Source organism: Marmota flaviventris, chromosome 5, assembly GCF_047511675.1.
Source record: "Marmota flaviventris isolate mMarFla1 chromosome 5, mMarFla1.hap1, whole genome shotgun sequence".
NCBI lineage: Eukaryota > Metazoa > Chordata > Mammalia > Rodentia > Sciuridae > Marmota > Marmota flaviventris.
In genome coordinates this window covers 66503990-66512500 of record NC_092502.1, presented here as the reverse complement: position 1 = coordinate 66512500, position 8511 = coordinate 66503990, and the positions used below count along the sequence as shown (strand labels likewise).

At 42.4% G+C, this 8511-nt stretch overlaps 1 pseudogene; it reads left to right on the top strand.

Annotated features, from left to right (window-relative positions):
• Positions 1–1027: 1027 nt before the first annotated feature.
• Positions 1028–1467, top strand: LOC114086287 (MORN repeat-containing protein 4 pseudogene; annotated as a pseudogene).
• Positions 1468–8511: the final 7044 nt, after the last annotated feature.

The window sequence follows — 8511 nt, the reverse complement described above, 5'->3', positions numbered from 1 at the left end:
CCCTTCCTCAGGCCACTGGGCCTGTTCTGTCTGTCAGTTGCAGGTCTGGCGTGTTCTGTTGGTGGTCACAGTTCCGTCTACCTTGCCGGCACAGGGGGAGGGGGCGGCTCTGCCTCTCAGCAGGCCGCTGCTCCTCTTTTGCCGTTTGGTCGCAGGCCCGCCTACCTTACAGGAGTGATTGGAAGCTCTGCCCCTCCGCGGGCCACTGGGCCTTTTCTGTCGGTGGTCACAGTTCTGCTTACCTGGCAGGCGCGGGGGGTGGGGGGCGGCTCTGCCCCTCAGCAGGCCGCTGGGCCTGCTCTGTGGGTGGTCACAGTTCCGTATACCTTGCCGGCGCAGGGGGAGGGGGCGGCTCTGCCTCTCAGCAGGCCGCTGCTCCTCTTCTGCCCCCCATTTTTTTCTTTATGTAAATGATTTCTTTCACTCCTCTCCTGATTTCTGATGGGGTCTATGTTATAGGTTTTAAAAATTGCTTGATTATTACAGAAAAGGCATTTTGTGATATACCTGCCTTCAGGATTTTATTCAAAACTCTTTAAACAAAAAGGTTTACCTTCTGTTCACACAGTTCTGTCATTCCTTCCAGACGTAGCCCCTCATGCTCTGACAGCTAGCTAACCCGGGTGCTGCGCGCTCTACAGAGTCTCGATGAGTGGTCTAAACTCGAGTGCTGGGCTTGGTACCCTCCCCAGGCAGCCGCCTCGGGTCAGGGCATCAGGATGAAGCCACGCTCCCCAGCCTGGGTCATCTGCTTGGCTCCTCTGTCCCTACCTGGCTGACCATTCTCTCGCAGCCCCCTCTCACCCGTGCTGCCAGCCAACCGGGGCTCAGCCTTTAGGGACTACTGTCGCACCCCAACGCTGGGCTTCCGCGGCAGAGAACTGTGTGAACAGAAGAAACCTGCGGGGCTGGAGAGCAAACCCAGGGACCTTATACTAGTTTCTCTGGAACAAGATGGGATACCACTCTGGAAGTTTCATGTAGCCTTTAGGAAAAATTTCATCTTTTTCTTCTGTAAGCTGTCACCATGACCCTGACAAAAGGTTCTTACACCTACTCCAGTGGGGAGGAATATCGTGGCGAGTGGAAGGAGGGCCGCAGGCATGGTTTTGGTCAATTACTGTTTGCAGATGGTGGCACTTATCTGGGTCTTTTTGAGAATGGGCTCTTTAATGGCTTTGGGGTACTGACCTTTTCAGATGGTTCAAGGTATGAGGGGGAGTTTGCCCAGGGCAAGTTTAATGGCGTCGGAGTCTTCGTTCGGCATGACAGCATGATCTTTGAGGGGGAATTTAAAAATGGCAGAGTAGATGGTTTTGGCCTGCTGACTTTCCCTGATGGTTTTCATGGAATACCCCGCAACCAAGGTCTATTTGAGAACAATAAGCTGCTGCGGTGGGAGAAGTGTTCCACGGTGGTTCAGCGGACCAGAGTGCCTCCAAGTCCGCCAGAAACCTTACTGCTTGATGGGGCAAGTGTCAGTAAAGCCCATGACCACCTGAGATGAACAGAATGAGCCAGATCTCAGATGAGATGAGGATGATCACAGCTCCGAAGCCTGTGATATACCCTATCACCTGCCAATCAGCAATTTGATCACAGAAAGTGCTAAGGATTTGGGCCCAAAGACCCCACAGTGGTTAGCAGTTCTGCCTTTTCCTGATGCTTATTTGCTAAAGACAGGAGCTGAGTTTTCTTACTTTCCGACATTCCCTGTTCCTGAGACCTGGGGTTACCCAGTACAGACTGGCTGCGGCCTTCATTCCATTTACTGCCAAGTGGTTCAGAATCTCCTCATTCTGCCTATGTTTGGGGCACATGATCCTAACCCCCTAGGGCCAATGCTGTGTGCTGCCCTGGAAAAATGAGGAACAAGATAGACAGTACAGTGACCCAGTGAAAGTTGGGCCAGAGCCCCCCATTCAGTGCAGTTTGAATCCTGGCTCCAGGCTCCCACTTTGTCTGATCAGAGTAGTCTTTGTGTCTGCTTATTTTCCCTGTGAAAGATCTGGTAAGAGTGTTGTTTTCTTCTTCCTTGACTTTACAAGTCATGTTCCTTACTTGAGTTAGGGCATATAATCCAATCCCCATTTGTGTCTCTCCATCCTTAGTCTATCAGACATAATCCCTTTGTGGCATAATCAAGAAAGAAACTGATGTAACCTTGTAAATTGTATTCGTTTCTCACTCCAGGTTAAGGGGCAGACATATCCAGCCTCAAGGCCTTCCTAGGGAGTGGACTGAGTGTTGGGGAAGGCCTGCATCAACACAGTTCTTTCCCTGTTGGTGGTAGATCAGACTCACCTACACCCCTGGGTGGAGGTAGACTCACACCCACCCTGGGACTGCGGTGAACTAAAAGCATTGGCTGTTCCTCGCATTTGGCTTGCTATGACTCTCCCACCAAGAGCCTTGATCTTCAGGCCTTGGTCAGTTCTTGGCAGGTGGAATCCCTGTACAGTTCATCATGAGGCCTCCAGTTACTGCAGGACCCAGACACACTCCCAGCTCCCATCCTCTCACACTGAATCTCCCTCAACAGCAGACTGTGGTGGAAATTATAACTGTGTGCCTCTATTTATTCTGTGAACTGTATTGTAGAATCAAGTGTTCATAGAATAAACAAATCACCAGATCTGCCTAAAAAAAAGGTTTACCTTGAGTTCTTGTTTTTTTTTTTCTAATTTTCACAAATCAATTATATGCATTTAATGAGATTCAGTGTGATATTTCCATACACTGAGACAAGCATCCCTTTATCATATTCAACTATCCTTCTTGCCTCCTGTCCCCACAATCCCCAGCACCCTTTCCAATTCCTAGCAATCACTATTCTATTTTCAGGTCAACTTCTAAAACAATCACCTGTGATTTTAAAGTTCTGTGCCTTTCAGCAACTGGGACAAATTGCCTGATACCTAAAACTTACATTCATTTATAACCTTGGAAGGGTTAGCTCTGGGACTCTGAGTGCTTTGGTTTCTTTTTTATTTTGTATTTCTCTTCCAGCGAAGACGCCCTCCTTTTTGACTCTTGGTACACCTGGGACTTACCATAGATTATCTAACAGAATATGTACTTTCAGAGACATTCCAAATGATGTTGGGCTCTGTTCCCAGAGAACTTACTGGAAACCTCAACTTCACAGAAATAGGCCAAGTGTTCTGAGCCTCTTTGACTTGTGTGGGAGGGCCCAGGCAGCAGTAACCAAGCAGTCTTCTAGGGAGATGAAGTTCAGAAACAAAACAAAACAAAACAAAACAAAACATCCTCACTGATTATTCCAAATATCAACTGAAAAAAAATTATCAATCTGTGTTAGAAACTAAGGAGGGGGATACATATCTCATTTCCATTTTGTATCAAAGAAAATTTTCTAATAAAAATCTCAGGGCAAAGAGGAGAAGACATTGGTAGGCTTTAGATTATTAATGAAACTCTCCACTCCAAATTCAGGTGGGCCATTTTATGTAATATTGATAGATCTCCAGCATCAGGGTTCCTAGGCATCTCACTGGGCAAAAGGGGAAAAAAATTCAGAATTACATTAAATGACAGGACACTTAATCTATCTAAAATCATTGCTTTCTCCCTTAGGTTTCCTGTTTAATACTAAGAACTAAATTAGATCATGGGGTAAGTGATCTGTTTAGGGACGAGCCTTTGATGGTAGTTGCTGGGCTTAGTGATGTAAGTGGAGCTTTCTTTTATCGATCCTGGTCACAAACTTGTCCGTATTATTTAAAGAGATCTTGAAAATACATTTTTTTTCCAATCCTCCCTCCACAATATAAGCCTCTATTCAACTGGCGGATTGAATTTCTTTTCTATATTCGATTTCTTTTCTACACTGACCCAAGTTATGGCTCGTCTGTGATGGTGTAGAAAAGCTATATCAATTTTATATGATTGTTATTGCTGCTATAATTTTATGGTGCCAGACCTACACAGGCTTGTGAATTTTAAATATTATTTTACTTGAGACACAGTTTGTTTGCATGTCTTTCTAACTTACAATTCCTCAGCCAACACATTGTTAGGGAGCCACCTAGATTTTTCTGAGACAGGCGGCCCTGGGGAAATTGGGTTGTCAGTGTCAGAACTAAAGTCTAAAGAGCTCCTTATAAAGTCATGTGGTTCGATCAGCTAATTGGTGAGAATGAACATTTATAATAGGAGAAAGAGGTTTTATGGGAGGGAGGCTCATTGTTTCAATGACTATTAGTAGAACCTTTGTAAATACTAAAAATTTAATATTATTAAAATCTGTGTAGTGTTTCTTTTTATCAGGCATCACATTAATCCTCTATGCTGTCATGAGATCTTGTCAATAGATTATCTAACTCCTTCAAATATAATAACAATAATATTAAACAAGAAGTTGCAATAATAGTATCAATAGTGCCAGACACCATAGGACATTATTTATTAATAATTTGATCTTCACAATAGCCTAGGGAGATATTATGACAAAGTCTCAGAAAGAAACACTATATTCTCATTCTGTTGTCATATATAACAAATTAGAATAAAAATAAATTTTAAAAAATTTAAAGATAAAAATAATTTAAAAAAAAGAAAAAGAAACAGTATATTCAAATTAGACAAATAACAAGAGTTTATAAGTCAGACCACTTACAAAGGTGTGGACAGCTTAAGAAAAATCAGCAGGTGGTGGTCAAGAAGATAGACCCATCACTGGCTCGTGGGGTCCCAAAATGGAGAAATCATTAGAATCAAGACAGAGTAGCTACAGCTAGGCCAGAGGGCTTCTCAAATAGAATTGTGTCCTTGGAAGAACACATTGGATAGAAAGCTCTCTATGAGACAGAATGAAAAAAGGTGTATTTATGAACAAGTACAGCTGCTATAATCTCGGCTGCTATGATTGAATATGATGTCTAGGCTTGGCATCAAGACTTTCTATTTTACCAGCCATTATATGCTTCCCTTCTGCCTGCACTTTGGCTGGACAAATTCTGTACCTGGTGGGGTGATCCAAAACCTTCATCCTCAATGTTCAAGTCCTAGTTGGACTTAAGACTCCAGGATCCCATTTTCCTGTTGAAAACAGGAAAAAAAAAATTTTTTCTTGCAATACCTTCAGTTGTGCCTAGACAAAGAACATAGACAACATGTAGTTTTCAAAAGAGGCCAAATATTCCTCATTTTGAGATTTTGGTAAAGCGAGTGTCCTCTGGGTTCTCCTGGAGTTGAGGTGGTCCGGTAGCTGGGTTAGATACACATATGAGATCCATCCTACCATTACCATCTCCCTGAATCTTCTGACATTTTTCCCTGTAATTATGACACGGAATTTCTGAAATTTCAACCTCATTGGCTTTGGAACATTACTGACTTCAATTTTAAGTAGCCAACCAAGTAGACTATTTAAATTCCATTCCTAGTGAGGTAAGTGGACTCATACCAATACAATGGACTCATTATGCAATCATATTATTTGCCATCACTGATCTAACAGCCTTGGAGTCCTCTCCCATGCATGGTAGCCTCAGTCCCTCCTCCTGATGCCAGTTGGCAATGTCCCACAGCTCTTTGGGCATACACACTTTATCCATCCAGGACAAGTGTCACAGTTCTCTGCCTTGGCTATGCTAGGATTTACCATTCTGTAAAGGTCTTCTCAAATACAAAAACATAAAGTTTATAAAAGAGACAATTTAAAATAAATGTTAGTGAGGGTTTGGGGGAAAAGATACGCTCATACATTGCTGCAAATTGGTTCAACCACTCTGGAAAGGAGTATGTAAATTCCTCAGAAAACTTAGTATGGAGCCACCATTTGACCCAGACATCCCACTGCTGGGCATATACCCAAAGGATTTAAAGTCAGCATACTATAGTGGGACAGCAATAACAATATTTATAGCAGCTCAATTCACAATAGTTGGGGTGTCCTTCAACAGATGAATGGATAAAGAAACTGTGATATGTATACACAATGGGATACTACTCAGCCATAAAGAAGAATGACATTATGGCATTTGCCAGTAAAAGATGGAATTGCTAAGTGAAATAAGCCAACACCCCCCACCACCAAACAATCAAAGGCTAAATGTTCTCTCTGATATGTGGATGCCAACACACAATTAGGGGGAGGGGAGTAGAATAGAAGTTCATTGGATTGGACAAAGGGGAATGAAGGGAAGGGATGGTAAATGGGAATAGTTAAGATAGTAGAATGAATTGGACATAACTTTCCTATGTTCATACATGACCAGTGTAACTCCACATCACGTATAACCACAAGGATGGGATCCTAATTAAAATAAGTTATACTCCCCATATGTATAATATGTCAAAATATATTCTACTATCATGTATATCTAAAAAGAATAAATAAAAAATATAAAAAAGGGGCAATTTATAAGGACTGAAGTCTTCTTTTGGTATTCAGTCTTTCTGCCTCTGTCAGGGAGATTTAGGAATGCCAGGCTCTCAGCTCATCTGGGTTCTGCCCAAAGGCAGCCATCTCATGTCCCAAGCACCCTCCCTCTATCATCAGTGCCATTGCATAAATGACCTGGCAGTTCAAGCACTCGCTTATTATCCAGACTCAGCATCGCTTGCAGTTAGGCCCTGGGTTCCTTCATGGACAAACAGCCTGGTGACTACAGGGGAAATGAGGCTACTGCAAAGTTATCTCCAAGGCTTTCTTATTTTTCAGAAGATATGAGCTGGGAAGTGAAAGGCTTCAACTCTCCCTCTTTCTGGGGATTGATCAGTTCTCCAAGGATTCCTGAGGCAGCTCACTAACTCCTAAATGTTTTGATAAATCCTGTCACCACAGAAACTCAGTGCCACAGCCACTTATCTCTTCATTTCTTGCTTTCCATTCTGGGCTTCATCCCAGCCCTCATTCAGTGATAGCTCAAGTCATTTTCACACCAATTTCATGGAATATTGGTGCCCCATTGACCTACAAGGAGAATATCTACTATCTGTACATTTCAAATAATATTTCCACCCTATCCTCAGAATTCCATCTGATGGTCTGCATCCCTCATGCTCTTCCTATTGTGGTAGTTGTGATCTTAGCAGGAAACAAATGAGACATTTACATGGAGGTAATTTAGGAGGTTTGAATAAAAGGACAATTTACAATACTGTGGTCATAGTTGAGGGAAGATAATAGATATGGTCTAGTCTGACCTGTTGTCACCTGTTTCCACCTCTAAGCGGAAAGGGCAAAGGTCAGAAGTCACTACAGAATCCAGAGAGAATGGATAGAGTTATAAGAGAAGAACATTTAACTAGAGCTTTGGGTTGGGTAGAAAGTTGCAGCTAAACCATTGGAAACTGATAGGAAGAGATCCAAAGGGATCAATATACTCACCCCACACTTTCTGCCCACTTTCTGCTCATCTCTGCTTCCCATGGGCCACATTCATCCTGTCAGATAGCAGACAACCTACTGATTCACTTCACAGAGGCCATGTCCAGAACAGAGGGCAGGGTGGGCATGCATGGGGTGTGATGGTGGGGGACAAATAGAAATAGGCAGCCTGGAGACCACAGTGGCTCTTCCCATTGTAAGGTAAGGAAACTAAGATTCTGAGAGAGCAAGAGTCACTGGAGAGGAGCTCACCTGTTGGAATTTCAGCCAGAATGGACTAATTCCATCATTCTTAACCAGGATAGAATCTGCTTCAGAGGGCACATTTTATCATACAAAGCTCTTTCTTTGTAAATAGTCTTTGTTTCTCTTATCATTAAAATGTTCCTGAAATAGAAATTGTTACTATTCCATTTTAAAAAGGAGAAAGCTTGGGTCCATAGTGTTTAAGCTGTTCCTAAGCCTTAAACTTGGCAGGTGTCTGAGCTACCACAAATTCAAGTCTTGAGCTCTGGACAACTCATCTAGGCCAGTGGATCATGGTGCAAGTTTGCTTCCTTCCTCCTTGCTTGCTTTCCATCCCTCTCTTTTCCCTGCCCCTCTTCTTTCTCTTGTTCCTTTCTTTTTTTCAGGTAATCCCCTTTTGCTTTTAATGTGAAGTATTATTAAATCTAATAATAAACCTCTTTTTTTATCCATTTTACAAAGCTTGAAAAAACTGTAAGATTGCAGAGTTTCTCATTCCATACCTCCTTGCATACTCGTGGCTATCCAGTCGTTCATCTCATCCTGTAAGGTTTACCATCTCTGAGTGCTTAAGGTAGATTTCCCCTGCTCACAGAACAGGAATAGGAAAGGTGAGAATTTACTTGGGTGGTTGGGACCAATATTTCAGTGACACCTCTGGGGTATTAGATTTACTGGGCTATAAACAACACTGATTAAAAACACAACAAAATTATTTTTCAACAATTTAGCGCATAACAGAAAAAGAAAATAATTACCAAAATAAGAAAAAAAAATGGGACAAATGTTGCTGGAGTATCCACCTAACCTATTTAAAGAATCGTTAAAATGATACCACTGTCTAACACTGTTACCATTTTATTTTTGGTTTACTTTTCCTGCATGGAATTATGCTATCAGAATGATTT